Genomic DNA, 27,662 nt, shown 5'->3' with positions numbered 1-27,662 from the left:
GAAGACGGAAGCTATAATCCTCTTTTTTGCAGTATGTCGTGTGTATAGTAGAGTGGAAGACTGAGGATATAACGCAGGTAAAAGGAAAAGGAGAAAAAGTGTTCTTCACCCATGGGTGGTGATGGTGGTAGATTACGAAAACTTGGGTGGATGTAAGTGGCTGTTAATGTCCCATTGCAGCTACTGATAATGTGCTAGCAGCCTAGTACTTGGAATGTTTGGAGTGTCTGTTGCACTACAGCTTCTTCGTTAGATAAATACACATTCTCCATTGGGGACTACAGGATTGAAAACTACTTCTAACTACCTGCAGAACCAATATCAGCTGCCACATTTCTCATTGGGGACTATAGTTTCCTTACCTACCTACGGAAGCTTAGGAGGAAGGAACCCTTGCAAACTGGGAGTGCTCTTCAGTGCTCAGAAAAAAACTGCAGTGCGAATCCCCCTACCCACACCCCCACTGTGGTTTTTGCCCTCAAAATCAATTGTGTGGATTTTTTCCTTGCCCCTTTCTTAATTTGGCTCCATGTGCAAATGTAAGGCACTTACCGGGAACTTCTATACGTTCCATAGCTGCAAGGCACAGTGCTGAAAACTGCATACTTAGCAAGATCAATACTCTGATTCAAGAGTTTGTAACATTAGTCATTCAAGAAGGCAACCCCCAAAAAAAACAAATTAACAAAAAAGATCACTCATTCTTACTAAAGAAAAGATAATGGTTCACTGCTGCGGACTGTACCAACTAGTGAAAACATTGGTAGCTCGAGGAAAACACTCCCTCCACTCCTCAAGACCTGGACACTGCATCAGCACAGGGCAATGTTTCTCCCGCTTAATTTAACTTCCTGCAACAAGTTCAAACATGTTTTCTCCTCTCCTGATGCTTGCACTTGTTGATGATTCCCACTCTAGTATCAGTTTTCATTAGGAAGCAACATAGGGAGTGCAGTCCAAGTGCTTGAGACCGTGTAATCTCCAGACTTGATCTTCTAATTTATGAAGTGAAGAAACTTAAGCTCTTGTTGCAGAACGTAATCTTAAGGGCAGTGGACATTTTGGTGACTATAAACTCCTTCCAGCATCAGCTACTAGATAACAGTCTAAGAAATGGACAGAGTGACATGAAATACCCTACACCTTCGATTCATCAAGACCACCTCACCCAAGCTTGACTTATTCTATGACAATCAACAAGTGTGGTCCTGAGTTACCTGTCAAGTCATACCGCACGTATAAACATCAAAGGAATTATATTTTGACTCCAGGTCCACACATCCCAGGTGGTGACTTGCACAGGAAGCTGGTCCTTTCTAATTTTTTGAACCCCTCATTTGCTACTAATGACCCTCTCACCTTTAGACAAGGCACACACAGGGAGACATCAAAGTTAGCCAACCCAGAGTGTCTTGAGTTTGTAGACTACGCCCATGTTTTTATGTTCAAAGAAACATAGTTAATTGAGTCTGCTCACAGGATCGGCTGCACTACTCATTTTATTAGTGCACACCCCTCCACAGCTGGGCGACCCTTGAAGGGTTGATAACTAGGGTTAAGATTCCCCAGATATTCTTGCTTTAAGAGTTGATGGACCTAATGCTCAAATGGTGGACCTTTACTGAGTTTATAATCAAACACCTACCAATCATGAGGAGTCTCGAACTAGTGGCATCTTAGTGCCTGATTCACAAAGGTAAACTGAGACCTGAAGTCTAAGTTTAACCCTAAAGTCTAACTTTAAACCCTAAGTCCAAGTTTAGACCTGAAGTCTAACTTGACCTAAAGTCTAACTTTAAACCTGAAGATTGATTGCTTCCGGTGCATCAGAAACATGATGGCGTGTACACGCTGACAGTAATGTCAGTGGTGCAACCCAGCCGCTCTGCTTATTTCAAGTCGCCTCCCTCCCTCCCGGCCAATAGCTGAGTGATTCACATGGGGCCGTGATCGAATTCCTCCAGCATCATACGACTAGGGCCAGTCTCCTTCCAGTGCAAGCAGAGATGGAGAGAGCATCAGAGGTTTTGAGCACCCACGTGGCAGGATCCGAGGCACAGCCGCAATGCAGGGTCTGAGATGGGCCATTCATGAGGAGGACCTGAAGTGCCTTGCCTCTGTGGCGAGTGAGTGGTGCCTTAATTGCCGGCATAAGCGAGCTGGAGCTAGCAGAGTGCCATAAAGTAAATTGTTTGTGGTGTAGGATGTCTGGAGTGAAGCCCTAATAACCTGGTCAGCTCCAGGCTTCATGGCACCGACAAGGTGAGGTGTGGTGCAGTGAAAGCGCCCCCTTCGATTGACCGTCGAAGTGGCGGAGCCCTGCTTTGTGTGCATTGACATCATAAACCAAGACTGTAAAATCAATAAGCGGACATAGCTCACTGATTTTAAGCCACTTATTAAAATAATTGATTACCTGATTGTGGCCCCAGTTGTCATTGGTGCCATGCATATATCATAAGCCAAGCAAACCAGCAAGATGCCAAACGACTGAAGCAAATGTGGTTGAATCCTAACTGAACTTGTATAGTTGTACTTTTTAATGGCAGTGACTACAGATGGCTGATCATATTGAACTATATTGGGCAATTCTGAGCAGTCAGGAACAGATTGAAACAGGCAGAGCTTGGAAGGGCTTGGAAGGACTGAATCACACATTAGACACAGAGCACCAAGATGCTCCAACAACGACGCAAAAATTATTTCTATTAAGGAGTGTCCTGTTAGGTCTCACTAGGAGTCCTCACAGGTGTTGGGTTGCCTTGGGATGTTTCTGAAGGTGGTCTGTGTAGTGACAGATGCAGCTTGTGTCATCCCTCAAAGAACCCAGTTACTCCTTGAAAATGTACACTAACTTAAAGTACTCACTATGAGTCCTAATCTGGGCATTAATACCCAAGTCGGTCTGGCAACTCTACAGCATCTCGTTCCTGGGAGGTGGCGACTCACGAGGGAGGTGGCAAAAGTACGACCTCCAGGAAAAGCAGCAAGAGGCACCAAACTTTGTTGTTGTCTGTCTTCCACCTCAATGCCTGGGTCAAGAACTGTGGAGGACAAGGGCTGGCCTGGCCCTATCCAACATGAGGGGACAACAAAATAACAGTCCTTATGGGCTATCAACCCCCCGACTATTCATCACCTTCAGATACAGGGCATAATGAAAGGAGCTGGTGCATTCCTTTAATGCTGGAATTTCTCCCAGATATGACTATCGCTGTTGGTGTGACACAGTCAAAGGAGATATGTGAGGTGGAGCAATCCAAGCTGGTTCTATATGATCCATCTATGCTACGTATTACACTTAATTCAAGCTTAGATCAACAGTCTTCTTCTGATTGTGGCCCTGCTTCTATAGCTAATCCCGACCAGATACCATCCTCAAGCATTTCCCATTGCTCAAAAGAACTAGTAATATACCCATTGTTCACTCTACCAGCTTCAAGGGGGCAATCAGAGGAAGCAGCAATCTCTGGAGGAGCCCAAGTCATATGAACCTCCTGGAAAAGGTATTCCATCACACCTAGAACGATCCTCAGTCGAGCATCATAAGGTGGGCGAAATTCTTGGTGGGGAGGGTGAAAACACTGTCTCTGTTCCTACCTCTACTTTAGAGCAGTTCTCACTTACGGGCCCTATATCCAAGGCACAGATGGTGCAGTTGGTTCATTCTCCATCAAGCAAGGCTGTTCTGCAGCAAATACTTGGCAAGATTCGACAGATGAAGCTCTCACTCAATAAAGTGGACCTCGAGATACAAGACCAGCCTGGCCAGATTGATACAAATATGCAACTATTTACTTCACTTCAACTTGAGCAAAGAGTCTCAGAGATTTCAGGAATACTCAGGATCCAACTAAGTTGAGACTTCAATTAGAACTTTTTGAGCTACAGCCTAAGCTAGAAGAAGTCAAAATTAGATCCTGACACTCGAATCTGCGCTTTATTGGGATCTCCGAGGGACAAGAGAGTGTTCAATCAGTTACTAGGCTGATCTCAGATCTAATTATCAAACATGTAATACCAGAAGCCAACAAGGACATCGACCTTACCCTCACCCCGCCCATCGAGAACCAGCATTTTGGCCTCCCAACGTACCCTAGAACTATCCTATTCAATTTTGGTGATTTTTGGGTCAAGGAGAGAGTGCTGACCGTTGGCATTCAAGAAAAACATATAGTACCCTTGACAACTAATCTTTTAGAATATTTTCTGATATGTCTATCTCAGCAGAAAGACGCCAAAAAGAGTTTAAACCAATCCAATGTTTGATAACTTTAAGAGTCTAGGGGCCCCAGCAGGGATAGTCCAACAGTCCAAATTGAAAGCCATTCATAAGGGGTAATCCTGGGTTTTTCAAACTGTTACACAGGTCAACCAGTTTCTGCTGGACATTAAAAAGCTTTGATGCGGGATGAGGGTGGCCTGGGGAGGAACTGTGTTTAAGTGATAGCAAGAAGGTTACATTTTCATAAACTTGGTATTCTTTATGCTGCTTCTCTATGACTGTAATAAAAACTTTGATGAGGGTGGAGTACGGACAGGGAGGAATTAAGTCTAAGGGATAAAGTGGCCTATTTTGATATTGGTATTCTTTAGGTTTGTATTTCTATTTGTGGGCCCTCTTCCCACTTTTGCAAGATTTCTATTTGCTTCTTTGCATCATAGTTTAAATGGCAGTATGCCACCAGGATAATTTTGCAAACAATTGCTACAGAATTCCAGTTGCTTTCATTCACATGAGTGCCATGTCAAATCACTCAGGGGAAGGGGTGTTCATGGGGGAAGTTGTGTACGTTGGGGGGTGGGCTCCGGCCCCACAAGGAGTCTCTGTGGATAAGGCTCCCGTAGCAGGGAGGGTCCCAGTACTCGTAGCCACCTGTTCAATACCACTGCCGGGGACTTGTTACAACTCACCCACTGCTTCCGGTATTCCATTTTTTTAGTGTCTGAAATTGGGTTACTGTTTGCTGCTTTGTGGGCTAACTTAGTGTAGCTTCCTTGCTGTCCCGTTGTGGCCTGTAGCCCCGCCCTGCCCACTGTTTTCTCCTCAGGTTTTCAGCTCCTGCAGGCTCCCAATGCAGCCCATTCTAACCCTCCCAGCACCCCTCTCGTGCCTGCTCCCTTCACAGTGCATCCTAACCCTCCCAGCACCCCTATAACGCCTGCTCCCATCACAGCCCATTCTAACCCTCATAGCACCTCTACTGCCCCCCTTCCGTATTTGGCTATCAATACTCTGCACTCCAAAGCCACCAAAATAATCGAGAGCATCCATTTCTCCATACTGGATCTAACGAACCTCCTCCACCTTGCTGACCTCTCCTTCGCCAGCCTCTTGCCCCGGTTGAACTCCAATTCCACTCCTACTATAGAGCTCCCCAAACACCCTCTACCTCTATCCTTAAGGCACCTTCGCCTTCGCAAGCACCCCTGCCACCTATCGGAGGAAGAAACCCTAGCTCTTGTCCTCTCCTATAACCCTCCCCTCACCTCACCAAATCCACTAGACCTCACTGAAAAAGAAATCCTCGCCATCCTACAGAACCACATTGCAGCCCCAGTCACCCCTTGTCCCTCTGGTGTGAATGAAGAACATCCCATCAGCACGGTCGCTATTAACCCTTGCAGATCTGCTACCCTTTGCAACAGAAGGGTGACTAGAAGCAATCTAACATCTGTATTCCTGTCTACCCCGAAACCTGACACCCCCCCTGACGGCTCCCTGACTGGTCTCTTAATCAACTGCCGATCAGCAGTAAAGCACGCCGCTGATGTTGCTGCTCTCATCATGAACAGTAAGTTCGACATAGCAATCCTAACTGAATCATGGCTAAATGATTCCTCATCCTCATGCCTGGACCTCTTAGTCCCTCCCAACTACAACATTGTGAGGCTGGAGAGACAACGTAGCAAGAAAGGAGGGGGCATCGCCTGTATCTATCGCTTGAACCTTCATGTCACGGAAATTCTGGCGGATACCACTGACTCCTGCGAATACCTTGCCCTCTCATTTTGCAATAACTCCACTCAAATATGCAACCTCTATATTTTTTACCACCCTCCATGCATGAACGACTCCTTCTCTGACCTCCTCCTGGAAATCCTCACAGCAAAGAGTTCCTCCAGTGCTAAAAACATCTTCCTTGGCGACTTCAACTTACACTGGAACGACCTCACGGATCCTCATGTCAACGCCATTAAAGAACTCCTGACCGATCAAGCCCTGACACAATCTTGTTTACTCCCAACCCACTCAAAAGGAGCCACTCTTGACTGGATCATAGCTAAGGAAACAACCATCAAGGTTATCTCAATTGACCCCTGTGACTGGTCCGACCATCACGCCATTGCCTTCCTACTTCCTGGCTCCCTCAAGACAAGGGCCCCACAGCCAGTGCTTTCTAAACGATGGGTCAGAGACACTAGGAACCTTGACCAGAAGGAACTCGAGACTAGGTGCAAATCTGACCTCCCTCCTCCCCCGCATATCACAACGGTCAGTGACCTCAACGGTCACTATTCTGCAACTATGTCCAACATTCTGGATGACCTGGCCCCACTAAAACTAAAAAGAACTCAAATTAAAGATAGAAACCCCTGGTTCACTGGATCCCTCAACATTGAGAGGAGATCCCTCCGACAAGCCGAAAGAATATGGAGACAGAACCCCTCTGCCACTCACTTAAAACTTCTCCGCCAGGCCAGAAATATATACAACAAGAACATCCTCGACTTAAAAAAAGAATTCTTCAGAGCAGAAGTGGGGAACGCTCAGAATAGGCCCAGCAAACTCTTCGAACTGTCCAAACACCAATCCAACAAATTGGCCAAAACGCCAAAAGAAAACCCCAAGTCTTTAATTTCATCCGAGGAATTCTCCTCATTCTTTGCGGACAAAATTAAAACCTTAGATAACGAACTTATTCCCCCCCCATTCTCTCTACCCACTAACATGCCTCCTCCACCCACACCCCCCCAACAGACTTCACCCAAGAACCAAGCACACTGGACCAACTTCACACTCTACGACGAAGACTCAGTCTCCAAAATCCTATCTACCTTAAAGCCGAACAACCACTTCAACGACCCACTCCCCCCTAAATGCATAGCTACTGTCGCCCAATCCATTATCCCCAGCTGGACTACGATAATTAATGCCTCCCTCCGGCAGGGATCAATTCCTGACTCCCTGAAAATGGGCCAAGTCTTCCCCATTCTGAAAAAGCCATCTCTGGATCTAGCCTCACCTGACAATTTCAGACCTATTTCCAATATCCCCCTCTTAGCCAAAGTGCTGGAGAAATGTGTGCAACTGCAGCTTAGTCGTCACACCAACAACTTCCACCTTCTCGATGACTTCCAATCTGGATTCCGGCCAGGACACAGCACTGAACCCACCATGCTCCACATCATCGATGATGCCCTCCAAGCCCTTGAGCAAGGCAAAACCAGTCTCCTAATCCTCCTAGACCTATCCTCTGCCTTTGACATGGTCAACCATGGGAAACTTCTCGATCGTCTAAAACTTAGGATGGGACTAGATGGTTTAGTTCCTTCCTCCAAAACCGATCTCAACGATTCCTAATCAACAGCATCCTGTCAGCTACCTCTTCGGTCACAGTAGGAGTCCCTCAAGGCTCAACGCTGTCCCCCACCTTCAACCTTTATCTAGAACCATTTGCCGAAGTCCTCCGCACCACAAATATCTCCTACCATATGTACTCTGATGACACTCAGATCTACATCAAAATCTCATCTGTCGAGGAGGTTCTTGTTGTAAGTTAAACTCGTAGACCATTTAAGGTTGGTAGGTGAGTTTATTAGGAGCGCAGTAGTTAAGGACCCAGCGCCTGCTGAACGATCGATCAACTGCTCTGACAGAATACAGAGTCTACAGTCGTAACACCATTCTAGAATTGCAGGGAGGGAAGAACATGGAAGTAATACTAATCACAGGTAAATCAAGTGTACTGTTTACAACACATCTCCTTTCCTTATAAATCAAACAACTGAAAAGAAAACATATTAATTACAAAGGTAATCATTTAAATAATTGGGTGGTTTGCGGTACCTTGGAAATCTGGAAGTAGTAAGGGGAGGAGGAAGAGAGGAAGAAGAATCAATGGTAGTGGATGAAGTAGTAGAAGATCCAGAATTTGATGCATCACCACCTCCTGAGCAGAACCTGTCCGAAGGAGAGGAGGGAGCAGATTCTTGGGATAAAAGCATATAACCACTACTATCCCCTTCCTTAGTAGTAAAAGGAGAAACAGGAACAATAGAAATAGAAGGACTTTGTCTACATTTCTGGTATACAGCAACACGTCTCAGATTCCATTTCTCCCCATTTTCCAAGAGTACATAATTGGGAAAAACTTTTTTCACAGTAAATGGCCCTCGAAATTTTGACAAACCCTTAGCACATCTCCCAGGTTTAACTTTGACCATATCCCCTTTTGAAACAGTACTACTCTCAGTTGGAGAAGACCTAACGTGTTTAGGATCAACAGACCCTTGATTCGACAAAAGTTGTTTGAACCAAGAAGGAACTAGCTTTGTACTCGGTGGTCTTCCACGTAAAATCTCAAAAGGAGATTTCATGGAACTTCCATGAACTGTCGTGCGATGAGCATATACCATCTGCTGAACTATGTCAGACACATTGCACCCACCAGAGACAGCCTGTTGAATTGTTCCCTTCACCAGTCTATTTATTCTCTCACACAAGCCGTTTCCTTGGGGATTGTAGAGTGAGGTACGGTGATGGGACACACCAGAATTGGAAAGGAAAGTCTGCATTTTCTGTGAGACCAACTGGGTCCCATTGTCAGTGACAATCACATTTGGGAAACCCTCAGAATGGAACAAGGATTTGAGGAACAAAATGGTGGTCTCGGTAGTGATGTCTTTGACAAAGTTGACGACCACCCATTTAGAAAATGCATCAACACATACAATGGCAAATCGCTGAGGTAGAGGAAGCTCAGACATGGGTCCAATGAAGTCCATGCATATGGTATGCCATGGTACTTTAGGACAAGCTATCTCGCCCATGCTAGAGCCTACAGCTACTTTCAGACGTTTTTCTCCTTCCTTGCACAATTCACACCGTTCAACCCACATTGTAATTTGTGCATCCATTCCGGGCCACCAAAAATTACGTTTGAGCCTTTGTTGAGTTAATGTCTGCCCAAGATGCCCTTCATGTGCAATGTCAAAAAGTTTGTGTCTGAGTCTACATGGCGGAACAAACTTGTCATTTCGTAAAATTATGTTTTCTCCACATGTAGATAATTCGTCTAATATCTTTATGTAAGGACGAACAGAGATTTGTACACAACTCTCTCTCCTAGAACCATCCTTAAGTAACTTGATCACTTCCTTGAGTATCTCATCACTATCCATGGCATCTACCCAATCCTGATGTGAGAATGAACCTACTCCAAAAGAGGTGATGTCCTGTACCCATGCAACACTTTCATCTAACAGGTCAATTTGGAGATCAGTATCCGTAGCAGCCAAAGGTAATCTTGAAAAACAATCTGCTTGGAGATTTCTCCAACCTTGAATGTGCTCTACTTGAAAATGGAAATCTTGCAATTTTGAAGCTAACCTGGCCAATCTAGGAGAACCTCTAACAGCTCCACCAGGAGCAAGAATCCTGAGTAAAGGTTTGTGATCAGTTTTGATAATAAAACTAATGCCCCAAAGGTATGTCCGAAAATAGTGCGCACCCCACACTACAGCCAAAGCCTCTTTCTCTATTACACTGTAATTTTTCTCAGCTTCTGACAATGTCTTAGAAGCAAAGGCAACAGGCCTTTCTAGGGAACCATGTTTCTGGATTAATATGGCACCCAATCCAAATGCACTAGCATCAACCATGAGAATCGTTGGAAGCTTAGTGTCAAAGGGAGCTAAAACACCTGCTTTACAAATTTGTTCTTTGATCATTTCGAAAGCATATTCTTGGTTTGTACCCCAAACAAATTTGCAACCTTTCTTGAGTAAGCTCCTCAACTCAATAGTTTTTTCTGAGAAATTGTTGACAAATTTAGAATAATATTCTATAAGACCTACAAAGGATCTCAATTGGTCTTTATCATTTGGGCGAGGGGCTGACCTTATCGCTAGTAGTAAATCTTTCTTGGGTCTAATTCCATCTACAGAGATCTCATGTCCTAGGTATTCAATCTGTTGGACAAGAAATACACACTTCTCTTTACGTAATGTAAGCCCGGCATCACCTATTCTATGCAGTACTTGTCTAATCAATTTGTTGTGTTCCTCTACAGAACTGCCAAACACAAGGATGTCGTCTTGAAAATATATTACTTTTACAAGATCCTTAAACAACTCATGTACTAAGCGCTGGAAAACACTTGCTGCCGATATTAAACCAAATGGTAAACGAGTGAACTGAAAAACACCCTCTGTGGTGATGAATGAGGTGATATGTTTGCACGTGTCATGTAATTTAACCTGGTGGTAAGCGCTTTTAAGATCAAGTTTTGAAAAATATTTGGCGCCCTGTAGTGTAGACATTAATTCATTGATGTTTGGGAGTGGAAAAATGTCTGCGACTACGCATTTATTCACAGACCTGAGGTCAATGCAGAAGCGTAGCTTGCCATCCGATTTTTTTGAAATCACTACTGGCGAAACCCATGGTGACGCTTCTACAGGTTCGATGACCCCACTCTGTAACATTTCTTCCAATATCGCTCTCACATCATCTCTAATAGCGAGAGGAACTCTCCTGAGTTTGTGTTGGATAGGTATGCACCCATCTTTCATTTTTATCAAGTGTGAATAGCCTTTCAATTCGCCCAATTCACTCCTGAAAACAGACGCAAACTCACTCAAAATCATATCTATTGAGTCATCCTCTAAAACCATGACTTGGTCAGGAGCCCTCGGATTAATGATTATGTAGAGGTCATATTGATGAATCCACCCTAAAATGGGTGGTCCATCAAACGACACATAGACCTTTCCCATTATGGACCTTTTCTTGAACACAATGCTAGATTCAAAGTAACCAATAATATCTATGGTTTCTCCCTGAAATCCTTTGGGAGATATGTCACTCTCGAGTAAAGTTTTGTCGGACCAAAGTTCTTTAAATGTTGACTGAGGAATGATAGTGTGGCGGGATCCAGTGTCAACCATTAGCGATACTTCGCGTTTGTCTATTGTGAACATAGCCTTGGGTCTGTTCATTCTTTGGTCATTGACATTAGTAACATCTGAGTCTCTGATTACTAATAGTTTGTCTCCTCCATATTCACATGAGGAATCTTCTACGACAGCAACTTTCTGCTTACTCTTAGTTTTGCACATTTTAGAGAAATGTCCTACTTTACCACACTTTAAACACTCTTTGTTTGTAGCAAAGCAAAATCTGGCCTCTGAGGAATGCGAATAACTGCCACATCTACTGCAAAACTTGTTTTGAGGAGTGGTTTTCTTAGGAAAAGTTTTCCATTTATTCCTGACGACAGCAACAGAGTCTTCTACACCAGATTGGGAATCGTATTCTCCATCCCTGTCTGAAACTATAGACACTTCCTGATCCATTTGCTTTTTCTTGGAGTTTTCAATGACCCTGATGCATTTCTCTGATTCTTCGATGACTTGTGCTAGTTCGATGGCAACTTTGAGAGTCGGATTTTTGGCTGCCCAAAGTCTTTCTTGTATTTTCCGACTGCTACACTGCACTATTAGCTGGTCTCGAATGAGCTCTTCTGCCATATTTCCAAACTTGCACTTTATCGATAACTCTCTGAGACGTGTGACAAAGTCATCTATTCCCTCTTCCGACCTCTGTTTTTGGGTATAAAATTTGTACCGGTGCATTACAAGGTTTTCTTCCTTGGCAAACTTAACTTCTAATCTGGAAATTGCCTCTTTATACATATCAGGAATTGCTTCTCCATTCGCCTGTAATGCGATTGGTAAAAATCTGAAAATCCTTTGCCCCTCCTTCCCAAGTGTACTCAATAGAATTGCTTTCTTTCTATTTGAAGAGAATCCCTGCCCATAAATTGCTTCCAAATAATTATCAAATATAATGAACCAATCCTCCCATGGTACAGGAGGATTCCCTGGTTCGTTTAGAAAAGGTGGAGGAGACGTAATATTTATGTTTTGAGCTGTTGCCATAATGTAAACTGTGTTAATTGATGAATAGAGTTAGGATAAATACCTTCGTTTTGTTTCTCAGCCGAGTGAAGTACCGACGTGTCTGGCTCTCGTTTGGAATCGAGGAAATCGGTAAATTCAGCGCGTTGAATTTGGACCTTCAAAATGGCCGCATGTCTGAATCGAGGCTTGAAACGCACGTCTCACTTCCTAGCGTGCTGACGTCATTATACAATGGTCGGAAGTCTTGAAGAGACGCTTAGACGCGTCAGGTAGTTACATACTGGGCTCGAGTACACGGGAGGAGAAGGTTTGAAACCTGTTGCTAGGATACAGTTTTACTCACGGTTGACCAAGATAAAATTGGTTAAATGTCCTGAAACAGTTCTGAAGTCCAGCGATGAGGTGTCCGATATCCGAAATCTCACGGTAGGAGATTTTTATAGTATTACTGGGTTCGTTGTTGCTGGGTCCTTCTGCGCTTTGCTCCGACTGGGAATTTCTCCACCTCGTCTTCGGGTGTCGGATAGCTGGGTATGATGGGATCAGCAGGCACAAGTCGCCAAATTGTTGTAAGTTAAACTCATAGACCATTTAAGGTTGGTAGGTGAGTTTATTAGGAGCGCAGTAGTTAAGGACCCAGCGCCTGCTGAACGATCGATCAACTGCTCTGACAGAATACAGAGTCTACAGTCGTAACACCATTCTAGAATTGCAGGGAGGGAAGAACATGGAAGTAATACTAATCACAGGTAAATCAAGTGTACTGTTTACAACAGTTCTCTCCCTGAATGAGGTCCTGAAACAGACCGTCCAATGGCTCGCATCCAATCAACTCAAACTAAATGCAAAGAAAACGGCCCCGAAACTCAGACTTGAATTAAGGCAATCACAGCCTTAGACTGTCCACCGACCATTGTGAACTCGGCCAAATCGCTGGGAATAACCTTGGACTGCAACTTGAACATGCAAGACCACATTAGCTCGATGGCCAAATCTGCAAGATTCCACCTGAGCTATCTATGGAAACTGAAACCCTTCCTGGACGCTCCCGACCTAAAAATGGCAGTCCAAGCACTAGTCATTTCTAGACTGGAATATGGCTGCTCCAACCTCTCTGGCATAGCCAAGATCTCTCTAGCACCACTAAAAGCCTGCCTCAATGCGGCCGCCAGACTACTCACCGGCACAAGAACATTTTATCACATTTCTCCACACCTGAAAATGCTGAACCGGCTTCCTCTTGAGGCCAGAATACAGCTTAAGCTGGCATGCATCATGCACAAGGCCTCATACTCGAACTCCCCTGCATACCTGTCACAGAAACTTGTGGTATTGGGAGGAATCAGAAATTCACAGTATGCCAGAGGCCTCCTACTCCAGCCCGCACGCTTTGGGAAAATAAAAACGTATAACCGGGCGTTCACGGGGGCTGCGCCAAGAATATGGAACTCCCTCCCACCCGCCATCAGAAGAATCCCCTCTGTTGCAGGTTTCAAAAAGGAGACCAAATCCTTCCTCATGAGTAAATTCCTCATCTAAACCCTGTCCCATAACCCCAACAGAGACTATTGCCTCCTCCGTCGACCTTACGCCCCACCGTGAAACCCGGGGCCTACCTTTAGCAACCATTAGTTGTCCTCTGCCATTGTAATGCTAACTGTACCTTGTGTGCCTCACATCCCCTTGTACTCCTGTGATTCCCTACCTATTGTACAACTCCTTGACTATATAAAACGCTCTGATACCCTAACGGGTCAAGTTCGCGCTCTATAAAACACAATAAATAAATAAAAATAAAAATGTTCTCACTTCTCACAGACAGCTCCTTCCACCTCCCAGGACTACTTATAGAAGCGGATGCACAGATGAGTACCAAAGGCAAGCCCGTCCGTGCCCATCTGTGCCTGGTCCGTGCCCAGCGCCTGGAACCCGGGCTCTCTGCTCACCCACAGAATACTCCGCTAACTTCCGTTCCGCCCCTGAATGTGCGGAGATTCGCCACAAATTTCCACCTTCTTTGCGCAAGGGCGGAAGGGCAAATCTCCGCACATTCCGTGGGCAGAACGGAGATCTCTGCCCACCCCAAAAATTCATCACCATGCTTGACATCGAATCCGAGCACTACTTCTTCCTGGGAGACCTCAACTTCCACCTGGTAATCCTACTGACATCAGCTCCACCAACCTCCTGGAATCATTGGACAATTTCGACCTGAAGCAGCTGGTCGTGAAACCCACACCCAAGGAAGCGCACACACTGTACCCCCATCTTCATGTCCAGTAACAGAATCAGATACAGCCACACCACGTAACTCATCTTGTCGGACTGCACCATTGTACACTACACCATACCTGGACCTCCCCTTACCACCCCCAACCTCCACAGCACCCTCGTGTGCAGCTGGACCAAGGTTACCAGCACCATTGCACCGACACCCTCAGCGTCACCCAGCCCAATGTCACCACCGACCTGAACCTGGCACTAGACAACTTCAACGCCTGGATGGCTAGCGCCGCCGACTGAGACACCACTATAAAACCAGCCAAAACACACAAATCCATCAAACGAGCTAGATGGTACACTCTTGAACTTAGCGTGTCGAAACGCAGATGTAAACAACTGGAAAGAAGATGGTGAACCAGCAGGAAGTACACTGACAAAGCAACCTTCAAATGGGCCCTCAACAAGTACCACCGCCAGCTCAAAGCCGCGAAAAAGAGGCCCTGAAGCACCTGACCGTGACCAGCTCCAACAAAACCAAGGAACTGTTCACCATTGTCAGAGTGTTTACCTGCCCCATAGCCACCGAAAACTTAATCCCCTCCTCACATGAGGTCTCTGTGATTCCCTTGCTGACCACTTCTATAACACGATAGTAATCATCTACAGAAACTTCAATCCCCAACCCACCAACCTCCTCGGTATCCCATTGACCACTGGGAAAAACTCAGTACACCAATCACAACTACCCTAATGAACTCCATCCACTCAGGACCACCCTTCGGCCCATGCCCACACTAACTATTCAGCCTGAGATTGCGACTGGGATCTCGGCGTGTCGTTCACGTACACACATATATGATGGTGGACACAAGCATGTTTGCGTCACTGTATAGGTTGTGCTTTTAATTAATTGTTGCACAGATGAATGGAGATGTTGCATCTCCCTTCCCCTCTGCAGATATAATGGAATAATGGCATTACACTTCAGCATGTGTTCATGTTTTGACTTCACATCTGCATGTTCCTCCCTTTTTAAACATGACGCTTTGCATTAGATGGGTTGGTATGTGGTCTGCTTACCATATATAATTTTTGTTATAAGTAGACATTTATTGTAGTCAACATGTGTTTGTTGTATTTATTTTTTCAGATATACATCAAGATTCTATAGGATACCTTGCCCTTTATGCTCAGGTTAATACCCTGGAGCACCTACTGGACCATTTCTAGGTGGGTATTAGCCTCAGCGTTTTGACTTTTAATCTTCAAATTGCATTGTATGACTGCCTTATATTGTCTGGGTTTGACTGGTAAGTCCCTAGGTACTAGACCATATTTTTTGGACTATGATTAGTTGGGTATCAGTCCCCAGTTTTCACCTGAGTAGTTTCCGGTCATGATGTTTGTTCTTGTGTTACAAAACAGATTGTCATAGAGGTAGACCTCCTCAAATTGACGTGGGGTTGTCGTGCTGTTCTATAAAATGTGTAAGCAGCAATATCATGACTTGATATATTAGTTTACTGTGGGTGGTCCTGCGAATTTGTGGATGGCGTTCTATCCAACTTATGTCTAGAACATGGTAATCCTCCAGGTACCACTAATTCATGGTACTATGTGGTGTTAGTATTTGCACATGCTTGTTTTATATGCTAGCATGGTGTTTTGTTCTTGTGTTACAAAACAGATTGTCATAGAGGTAGACCTCCTCAAATTGACGAGGGGTTGTTGTGCTGTTCTAAAAAATGTGTGAGCAGCAATATCTTGACTTGATATACTAGATTGCTGTGGGAGGTCCTGTGAATTTGTGATGGCGTTCTATTCAATTTATGTCTAGAACATGGCAATCCCCGAGGTACCACTAATTCATGGTCTATGTGGTGTTAGTACTTGCACATGCTTGTTTTAAATGCTAGCATGGTGTTTTGTGTTTGTTTGTTGGTTGTTCTTTGTTCTTCTTGTCTTGATTTTATCCATTTCTACTGATTGGCCCCTCCATCTCACTTACATTTCTCTGTTTCACTTGTAATTCGTGTTTTCTGTCTTCTCTCTTTTTCTTCTCTTTGAGGTCCCTCATGAAATGTTCTAATGATGGACCTATTAATACAGATTTGCAGCTTGACATTTCTTTATGCATTAAGAGTGTATATAGATTTATGTTTGAGTGTTAGTTATGTCTAGTGTAATTATATTTATTATCTTCTCTTTTTTGTTCTTGTAAATAATCTGGTGATTTGATATCTATCATATGTGTATGTTTTTGTACATGTGTCATTGGAGGGCATTGTAATTTTTAATTGTGTTTAATTGTGTTCAAAGTTGTGATTATGTTCTATTGTTATGTCTACAGCCCCGAAGAATCCCGAAAGGGTGAAACGAGTTGGATATTTTGCATTGTTCACCTACATGAATTTACTCTATGAATAAAAGGATGGACAACAGCATCTGAAATATTTACCTCTTTTATTGTGTTCCGTTTCTTTGTTATATGGACTAATCCTAGGACTGTGGTTTAGATGTCTCTGTATATTTGCCTCTCTTATCTCTGTTTTCGCATGTTATATTCAGGACCACCAACGGTGGCTGGTCTTCATAGGTGGGCATTGTACACAAGTCCTTTTTAGGAAATAGTAACTAAGGGGCTCATTAGGATGGCGGACGGACCTGCGTCCGTCCACCACCCTAGAGGAGGAGGGACCGTCCGCAGGGGCAGCGGCGGTCCCTCCAGTGCAATTAGGATGTGACCGCCAACCTGGCGGTCACATCCTCAATATTTAACATTGCGGCGGGTGCTGCTTGAAGCAGCACCCGCCGCAAGGTTAAATATGCATGCTTAGCATTTTCATGCACAAAGCGGCAGGCACCGCGCGGTGCCTGCCGCTTCGTGCACGCAAATGCAGGGGGGTACCATAGGTACCCCCCATGTGCACACCCCACCCCCCCACTCACCCTGGGGGCCCGCAAAGAATTCACCGTATGCCTTCCGCCGCGGAAAGGCATCTGTTTTCCGCCATCCTAATATGGCTGGCGGTGTCTGATATGGCTGGTGGTTTCCGCTGCTGTCGGAAGGCGACCGCAGCGGAAAAGCTGCGGACCGATATTGAGACCCACCACCATCCTAATTTGGCGGTGGGTCTTTTGTGCCTCCCCAGCGGTTTTCCTCCGGGCCGGCGGTGGCTTCCGCCGGGCCAGAGGATGCAGGAAAACCGCGATCCTAATCGGCCCCTACGTTTCCAATACACTTTTGCATAAACACTAGTAGTGGTGCAGCCTTATATACCCTGCCACCGTGGGTTAGTGTGTCAGAAATGTTTAAGGCTAGCCTGCACACTATCGCTTATTTGTTTGGAGTAACTGATCGATACAACAGTATTATTATTTCCTTTGACGATGACAAAGAGGAGATGGCCAGGGATCTCTTTAATTACTGGAATTCCAGTTTTGATCCAAGTATAGCTAAAGTAACTGGACAAGAAGGTCTTAAATCTAAATTCCAGAGGTTAGAAAGGCTGAAAAAAGCGAGTTGTCCAAATAGTGGGACGGAGTGACTCTGAAAAGGTACCTGGACAACAAGAAGGTGTCCAGAGAACTGAGAATTCTGACGTTTGATGATCTCGATCCAGACTTACTTGTTGAATGGGAGGAAAATCTTCAGAATTCTTCCTTTACAATGATGAATGTATTGGTACAACATTCTGATAGAAAATGTGCAAAGCTTAGAGCGGAGATCAAAAGTCTAGAGGATGAGATTAAGGAATTTGGGCTTAAAGAATCCACTGACAAAAATTACGTAATCCTTAAGGAACAGATAGCTAAACATCAAAAATTTGTTAACCCCATAGCTGCTCAGCATATTCCCCTGCTGTGCTGGAAAATCGAAAATGCCACTCCTCATGACGAGCTGGGCTCGTCATGAGCGTGCGAGGAGGCTACTTCATGACGAGCCCAGCTCGTCATGAGCGTGGAAGGGGTTAAAGAGCGTAAGTTAACTAAGCTCTTTAAGATGACAGGGACTACGGAATAGGATGGATTTACACCTTCGCCAGACGCTTTGACGATATAGTCATTGCAAAACCAGCAGCGAACATACCCCAGGATGCTATTAGTGTCTCTGGTGCCATCTGTAGTTCTGATTTGTCTTCTGTAGAAGAGGCAGAACCAAGTGATGCCAATGAAACTAGAGGACTGCTGAATAGTTCAGCAACTTTTTTAGAAGAGGTCCAATGCTTCAGAATAGGAAACAGGCAAAAAATGAACAATACAAGACCAGAAGAGGGGGGAGACGAAAGAACAGACACAAAGGAAGGAGTGTTAACGTGCAACCAGAAAAGGAGACAGAACAGACAATAGGGACAGAGACTGAAGCTGGGGATATATATGACAATGGCACGAACAGCAATTGACAACCTAGTTATAAACCTTTCTGACTATGTTTTGAAAGAACATGAATTGTCTGCCCTTAATAAAGGTTTGGGATTGTGCCCTGCAAATTATGGAAATTTCTCCGACATACATGTGGACTTGTTTAAATTTACTAGATAGGCCAAATTAAAATGTCACTTTTTTTAACAACTTAAATAAACCTGCAAGTACCAATACATCTGTTTCTTCTGGAGTATCTGTGACCCACATTAAAGATGTTTCTTTGTTACTTTCATTAACTGATGACAATGTACGCACTGTGGAAGAAGTGATGGACGATGTATGTATTGAACAGGATTACACAACAGATAGTGGCCTACACCGTAATGTTTTCCCGTCCTAAGTTCTGCGGCTAGAGGTTCTAACGCCAAGGCAAACAGTAACGGTGATAACTAGCATCCCTGCCTTGTTCCTCGCTCTACCGGGTATTGCGAAGATATCAACGGACCCACTCTCACCCTGGCTACCGCAGACATATACAGCACCTTTGTCCATTGCAAATAGCCCTCGCCCAACCTAATACGACCCAAGACTTTATATAGGTACTCCCATTCAAGGCTATCGAAAGCTTTCTCGATATCTACTGATAGTACCATTGGCTTGTGCGCCTCCGGGTGATCACCATCCAGTAATCTCACTAGTCTTCTGATATTTGCGGTAGTGTTCCACGTTGGTATGAACCCAGCCTGATCACCATGGACTAGCGTGGTCATATGAGGCAACAATCGGGCCGCTAGTATACTGCTCAATATCTTGTAGTCGGTGGTTAACGTCAAGAGTGGCCTATACGAGGCCGTGGCCTCACTTTCCCTTCCCGGTTTCAACAGTGGGATTATAAACGCCTCGCGCATTGAGTGGGGCAGCTGCCCAGCCTCCCTGGCCTCTTTATAAACGTCTTGGAGGCGTGGTGCAAGTAAATCAACATACTTCCCATAGAATTCTATGGGTAGGCCGTCTAGCCCCGGAGTCTTATTACGGGCCATACGCTTAATCGCGCCTCGGATTTCCCCAATCTCTATCTCCCTGCCCAAGTCTTTCGCCTGTTCCTCATCTATCTCCGGTAAGATTAGTTCCTCCAAAAAGGCGTCAACAGCAGGGTCTCCCGCCTCCAATTTACTTTTATATAGTGTCTCATAATAAAGCAAGAAACACTGCAAAATCTCGGTTTGGGTGTGGACCACGCCCCCCTCCTCTGTTTGTAAAGCCAGGATAGGAGAGCCCCTCTTCGTAGGATTAGCCAGCCAAGCTAGCAGAGTCCCTGCCTTGTCTCCCTCCGCATGTGCCCTCGTCGTGAATGCCTTATGGTTGAAGCTGCGCAAACGTTCCACTTCCACTGCTACCGCCTCTCTTGCGGTGCCAACCTCCTCCTGCAATTCGGGATGCCCAGGTCTCGCTATCTCTGCCTCTCGGAGTTTAGATTCCGCTTTGTGCAAGTCCCCCAGGAGCACTTTCCGCACTCCTGAGAATTTCCCTATGCAGAGACCTCAGACGACCACTTTAAAAGCATCCCATTCTGTCGCCCTTGTCGCAGTTGTAACAGCGTTTTCTGCAAAGTACTGAGCTATCCCCTCTTCCAGTGCAGCATGAAAGAGCGGGTCATCCAGCGTTTCGGGGCGCAATTTCCAAGTGAGGACACACGAGATCCCAGCCATCCAATCCATGGTGACCAGGAGAGGGTTGTGGTCTGACATCGTTCTAGTGAGGTATTCAGTTCGTACAATAGTTGGCATTACTGTCGGGGAACAGAGCACCGCATCTAGCCGCACATGCAGCTCATGCATACTGGAGAAATAGGAGTTATCTCGTTGTCCCGGGTGTTGCGCGTGCCAGGCATCTATCAATCCCCAGCGCACCTGCCAGTCCTGCCTGCCCCTAGTTAAACGATGTGTCGGGGAATCTTTCAGTGGTGGGTGTGACCTGTCCATAGAGACATCTGCTACAGAATTGAAATCCCCTCCCATCACCAGGGGACCCGCTAGATACTGCGCTAGTGCCCCAGATATCTTCGCCAGGAAGCTCAATTGATCTACGTTGGGTGCGTATAAGCTACAAAAGGCAATGTCCCTACCTCTCAATTTCCCCTTAATGGCTACATATCTACCCTTGGGGTCTATTGTTTGTCTGGTCAGCTGGAAAGGGACTCCCGCCCTGACCCAAATCAACGTCCCCCTAGCAAACGCGGAGTATGTGGTGTTGTATACTTGACCTCTCCATCTGCGCTGTAGAACTGTCCCCTCAGCCTTCGTTAAGTGTGTTTCCTGGAGTAGTGCAATGTGTACTCCCCTACGAACTAGATAAGCATGAACTTTATGGCGTCTGATCATAGTGTGGAGACCCCTCACATTCCAGGTCATACATCTCAAATTAGTTGAATCAACCATTGTCCAATAGCATTCTGTGGGAACAAAAATAGTTACCCACTGCCGCGTCAGCGATGGCCCCTTCCCAACTTCTTCCCAACTGTCCCATATCCCCACCCCCCCCCAAGAACAGGACCTAGAAGCTCCCAGCTAGTTCCCATCCAAACAATGACAACTGTCAAACAACAATTAAGCCCAGCAGTAGACACTGCAGGCAAGCTTTATGGGCAACGAGGAGGGATTGGTTACCAACGGGTAGCCGCCACCAAGTGGCCGAGTCACGATATCTCCCCTAGCCCTATATAACCAGCTCCTTCTACTACTTCTCCCCCCCTTTCCCCACCCCAGGTAGCGCAGAGCCAGATTTACCCGGCCGTACACATACAAGAGAGTGTGCCACTCCCCAGCTCACAGTCCAGCTGTCTCTACGGGTGCGGGGAAAACATGTTTCTCACATCTTCGGCCAACTCCCACCACCCCACCATTCCCCCGGTTACCATGCAAATCTGTCCGCAGGAGTCCGACAGAGCCAGGGCGGCACATCTCGATCAGTCTCCTTTTATCCTAACCCTCATCCATCATCCCATCCGCCGTGGACGGGGTGACCTTTGGTAGGCGCATACTATCCGTCTCCGACTGTTCAGCATCCGTTTCATCATTGTCTTTGTCCGCTCATTCAGGAGACTGTCGGTCCTGTGGTGTCGATAGCGCCACCACTGCCTCCAGTGCCCGTCGACGTTCCGTGTCCGTTTCCTGCGAAAGTGGGCCTTTCATGTTGAGTTGGCGGCGTCGGAGTCTCCTTGACTTCCTCTGTGGCAATTGGTTGGGAGGGGCCCGTGTAGCATGCCCCGTCCCATCTTTACCCGCTCTGTAGAGTTCGAGTCAAGTACATGCGTCCTCAGGCGTGTCAAAGAACGTCGTCGAGCCGTCCACTATGACTCGTAACCTAGCCGGGAACAACAGTGAGTATTGTAGTCCCTCGACCCTTAGTTCTCTTTTCACAGTTAGGAAAGAGGACCTGCGCCGCTGCGTCTCGTAGGTGTAGTCTGGGAGTATGTTCACCTTACTGTTGCCCACCTGGTAAGGGCCCTGCATCCGCACTCTGTGGAGCAGAAGGTCTCTATCGCGGTAATGGAGCAGCCTTGCCACCACCGGTCGTGGGGGTCGCCCCTGCTGGGGCGGTCTCGCGGGCACCCTGTGAGCTCTCTCCAGTGTGTAGAAGGTCGACAGGCCCTCCGGAGCCACCGTCGTCTTAAGCCAGTTTTCTAGGTACTCCACCATGTCGTTCCCTTCCGTTTTTTCCGGTAGAACCACCATCCGGATATTGTTACGGCGATTGCGCCCTTCTGCCTCCTCCGCCCTCCTCTCCAACCCTTCAACTCTGTCCAGGATATCAGCAGTCTGCTTCGGCTCCATTGATTGAAGTGTGCTTTCTACCACTGTCACCCTGTCCGCAAGCTTGCCGTGGTTTGCTCGCAAGAGGCCCAGGCCAGAGGCCACCTGCGCTATGTCCTGCTGCAGTACCGTCTTGGTGTCCACTATCGCTTCTAGGATTTTGTCTAGTTGTGATTGCAGATGCGGGTCACATGAATGGTCCGATTCTTCCTGCTCGCTTTGTCCCGTCAGTTCCACGTCCGATGGTAGTTGTGCACCTTCTTTCTTTCCCTTGGGTTTCCCCATGGTGGAATGCCGCGGGATCAGGAGCTCTGTCTGGTCCCAAGGGCCTCCAGGGTCTCGTAAAGTCAATGGGCACAGGTGGTCGCTTCCCACCAGCCAGGCCAGCCCCCCGAGGACCAGAACACACGTCGATCCTACGTACATTTCTGGCTTTCCAGTCCCTGTCACAGTTGTTAGGCTAGGGCTGACGGGTCATACCTTCCCGGCGTGGATCTTCCTCAACCTCTGGTCCTATTCCTTGATGGTGCTCTCTATATCTTCAATCACCAAAACGGCGAACAGGTAAGCCAGGGGCCTAGGTCATTATACAGCCTCTGCAGGTCAGCTCGCAATGTCGGGCCGTCCGCTCCCGCCTGCCTCTCTCCCAACCAAAAAAGGGGGGAGCTCCTCAGAGCCAGAGCCTTGTCCAGCGGGGTCCGAGCACAGAAGTAGTGTCCCCCGTTGTTCGCTATGTGAGCCTCTCTTCCCCCTGGTCAAAGCTGTCCGCCCCTCGCAGGAATGGCGTCCCCAGGAGGAACAAAATCGTATTGGTGGCCTCCTGTGATGCAGCGGTCACTGTATGATCAGGGTCCTCCTGCAAGAGTCGCTCCCGTGCCCCAGTGTCCAGTGGGTCCGTCATTCAACTGTCTGGGCTCTCTTTGCCATTCTCATCTGTGCAGGGCTTCAAAACGCCCTCAATCACCACCTCCACAGACACTCCCCAGTAGCTCCTCAGTTCTGTATCACCGTCTATTCCTGCTCCTGTGTTAAGGGACACGCCCATTCAGACGCGGTCTCCTAGATTGGGCGTCCCCACGGGCGGCCGGTCCTGCAGGGACCTACACCGGGGAGCGCTGGGGTCATGTTCCGAAAGTGGCAGCCACCTCATGTAGCCCTCGAGGCGCCGCTCCAGCCGCGCCTCCTCCTCACCCCGAGCAGTCCCGGTCGGCAACATGTGCTCCGCAGTCCCGTGCTTCTCTCCGTTCACCGTCAGCGTCTAGTCCCCGGGCACCTCTCCACAGGGCCGCGCGGCAGCTCCAAGGGGGAGACAAAGTTCAGTCCCCCTCAGTTAACGGCCCACAGCCAGGCCACCACTTCAGTCACCAGGGCTTGCGGTTTCGAGTGCGTGTGGGGCAGCACTCATACATCCCCAGGCTCGGGCCGCCGCGCTCCTCCTGCTGGTCGCTCACGAGCAGGTCTCCCTTCTCAATCGCCATAGTCACTCAGCACCCCCGTGACACGAGGGGGATTGTCACCGCTTCTCGGTACGACTCCGCCGCCGTTGTAGCCGAGCGCTGTAGGTCAAGCGTTCCCGGCCATTGTAGGCTGCATTCATCTCCGCCAGGCCGCCATTTCTGAGGTTCATCGGCCGGAATGCAAAGGACGGATTCTCAGGTCGTCGGGCAAAGCACTCTACCAGAAACTCCTCGAGTGGTCCAGGCCCCTCCGCGCACCCCCTGAGTGGGCCAGTAGGGTCCGAGCAGACCTTAAATCAGGATAATGACGGGCTCAGAGACGGAGCTCGCTTTCTAGGCGGCTATCACCCGCAGCTCCAAGCCACACCACCGTTAGATACCATTCATATGCGGGTTATGACGGGTTGTATGAGCAGGGTTGAAGACCATATATTTCGTCTTCTCTATATTGATCTCCAATTTCTACAAAATTCGCCAAAACCATAAAGGATTCTCTGAATGCCCATCGGTGATTTAGAAAGCAGGAGGGTGTCATCTGCAAACATCATTGTTGGGATTAATTTGTGCGTTGCTTATGAGCCTCTTGTCCTTCAACCTGCTCAGTACACCAACCAGTCCATTGATGTAAACGCAAAACAGGGTGGAAGCTAGCACACAACCCTGTCTAACTCCTGTGTTTATTGGAATGGGTGGAGTGAGTTCCCCATGCTTCCCATGCCTGATTCGGGCATAGTTGCCCTAATGCAATCTTCTTAAAATGTCTAAGAGATAGTGGGGAATTCCAAGGTTGCTTAATACCTCCCAGAGGGCATCTCTTGGCACAAGGTCAAAATCACTTTTAAGATCCACAAAGACCAGATAAAGGCTACTGCCTTCCAGATACACCCTTTTCAAATACAGGAGTTGGAGCCTAAATATCGGGTCTATAGTGGATACTTTTTCCCTGAAGCAGGCTTGGAGTGGACTCATAACTTTATGTTCCTCCAGCCAGGTCTGTAAGCGATCCAGAAGGATCCCAGCAAAGATTGTTGGTGTTATGTCAATCGGAATGATTGGTCTGTACTTGATGGGCAATAGTGGGGACCCTTTTTTATACATTTGAAGAATCTTGTCTCCAGCCCAGGTTACGGGGAATGCCAACGCTTGTAACGTGGCATTAAAAGCAGCCACAGGTATGATCCCCAGATATTAGGCTCAGCACGGAAGAGATCCCTGAGTATCTTGTCTAGACTTGGGGCTTTACCGGGGGCTCTTCTTCTTTCGGCACTGATAACTTCTATCACGGTCAACTCAGGGGACTCTGTGTGGGAATTTTGTAATGGCTGAATTGCTGGGGTCGGGGCGCTAACCTCAGTCTCCGGTGGACCGCAGAGGGCCTGGAAGTGCTCTTTACAACTATCAGGCGCTATATTGCGTTCTAGAGCCGCCTTTGCTTTGCTAATGCCTATGCTTACAATGTTCCAGAAAGCTTTCATATCATTAACCTCTAGAGCCTGTTTCAGGGATGCCCATTGGTCCATATACCATGCTTCTTTTGCAAGTGCACTAATGACTTTGTAGGGGCCCTCGCTATTATAATTTGGATTCTACTCTTGAATTTTATTACCTCTATCAAGACCCTCTTCACCTCCCGACATTTGCCGTTAAACCAGGAATGCTTTACCTTTGTATCCCCCCCCACGGGTGCCCATTGGCCAGAATATATCCACCAGTTTGGCAATCAATGCCTCATGCATCTTAGTAACTTTTATTAGGGATGCAACAATATCATCCACAGTTGAAAACTTTGCTAGTTCCAAAAGAGTTGATATGAATGATTCATATAGGAGGCCATTCTTTCGGGCGATTGTTCAATCAATATCCATCTAACTCTTCACCTACCATTGGTGAGTGATTTTCTATCATCTATCGATGTGGAAGAGTCAGAGTTTTACCCAGCGTCTAAAAATTGCAGCTCCAAAGTTAGAGCATTGTGATCGCTGTTGTGTAGAGACAAGACAGCAAAATCAACAGACCTATTCATCATTCTAGTTTCTACCAGTATGTAGTCTAGGATAGAAGAGTGACCAACCCTATTAAAGGTGTGTTCCGCAGGAGACTAAGATCTGGTAAAACTTATATCAATCCACCGCTTGAACAACGTGGGTTTAAATCCTCAAGGGCATTTATGTAGACATTACCAGGTCCTACTACCCTAGGTTTTTAAACTAATTCTTTTGTAAACTTTTAACCCACCTGAGCTCAAGCAGTGCAAAAGTATTTTACATTTCTTATCCGCTGTAAATTCCTCATTGTCATCAAATGTAGATATATAGTTGGTGAAATACTCCCTCCATTCTTCCATTTAAGTTCAGGTTCACCAGCAGCAGGTGGGAATGCTTGTGGTGGCGAGAGGTTCCACACATTCTCTGAAGCCATGGGAAAATGAGATCATTGGCCAAAATGCTTAGCAACCTAGGAAAATCGTTACTGGGAAATGCAGCAGATCTGAAAAATAGCAATATAACAGTACATTATTGGAATTCTCTCACCTCAGTGCCCGGAGGAGCAGTATAGGGTAGCAAATAAAAAATGCTGTGCTAGTCAGCGCACACCGTTATTGACTAGCTATGTAGATCACTAGATAACACTGGGCCTGTCAGCCTGCGCAAAGTATGACAGGTTCCTTTAAATGGTAAACTGCGAAATCAAGGTTAAGATTAAAAAAACTAGGGGGCAGATTTACAAACCCCTTGCACCTTATTTACGCCGCCGTTGCATCACTTTTGTGACGCAGCGGCGGTGCAAATCCTGCACCATGGTGCGGGGGTACTTACAAAGTAACGGATCTGGGAGATGCGTCATGTTGTAATGCCCTGCGCCACATGTAGGCGTTCCTGTGCGGGGGGGGGCGGGGGTGATCCGGCGCAGGACGCCTCCAAAAGTGGCTGAGTGAAATCTACAAGATTTCACTCAGTCACTTTTAGGCCCTTGCTGCGTCAAAACCCTGCGCCTGCCTGAAGCAGGCGTAAGGATTGACGCAGCGTTAACTAGATAGGGCCCCCAGAGCATTGCCAGTGCTGCGTCGCGCTTGTGATGCAACTCCAGCAATGCGTCACTTTTACGGCACAGATGCGTCACGCATCTGTGCCGTTTTTGCACCATGGAGCACCGCATTGTAAATGCGGCGCATCCATAATGGCGGAGCTGTGGCGCACAATAACTGGCGCTGATTTGCAGGGATGCGTCAGTTATTGTAAATATGCCCCTAGATGTGCTTGTTATCGTTCTAAAGGAAAAGACACGCTCCATTTACAGGCAAGAAGGTAGTAGCTATGCCTGTCAGCGTGTGTGATGAGGTCACAAGCTCATGTGATGTACAAAATTGTGCCTGTCAGCAAAAATGCTCGAGAGAAATAGCTGTGCCTGTCAGCATGCGCAATAAGGTTACAGGCTAACGTGATGTACAAAGCTGTGCCTGTCAGTGAAAATGCATGCTTAAAGAGCCGAGCGTAGCACGTGTTGAAGCTGAGGTGCACTTTGTAGCTATGAAAGTGAATATGTTACGCTCAAGAGAGCACCAACTCAAAAGTACTGATTGGAGTGTCTCTGAGTAGTATTGTTTGAAGCGCTATAGGCACAGAAGAGAGGAAGTGGTCTAGACTCCCAAAAACTTGCT

This window comes from Lissotriton helveticus, chromosome 7 (genome assembly GCF_964261635.1).
Source record: "Lissotriton helveticus chromosome 7, aLisHel1.1, whole genome shotgun sequence".
Classification (NCBI taxonomy): domain Eukaryota; kingdom Metazoa; phylum Chordata; class Amphibia; order Caudata; family Salamandridae; genus Lissotriton; species Lissotriton helveticus.
This window is presented reverse-complemented; position numbering follows the sequence as displayed.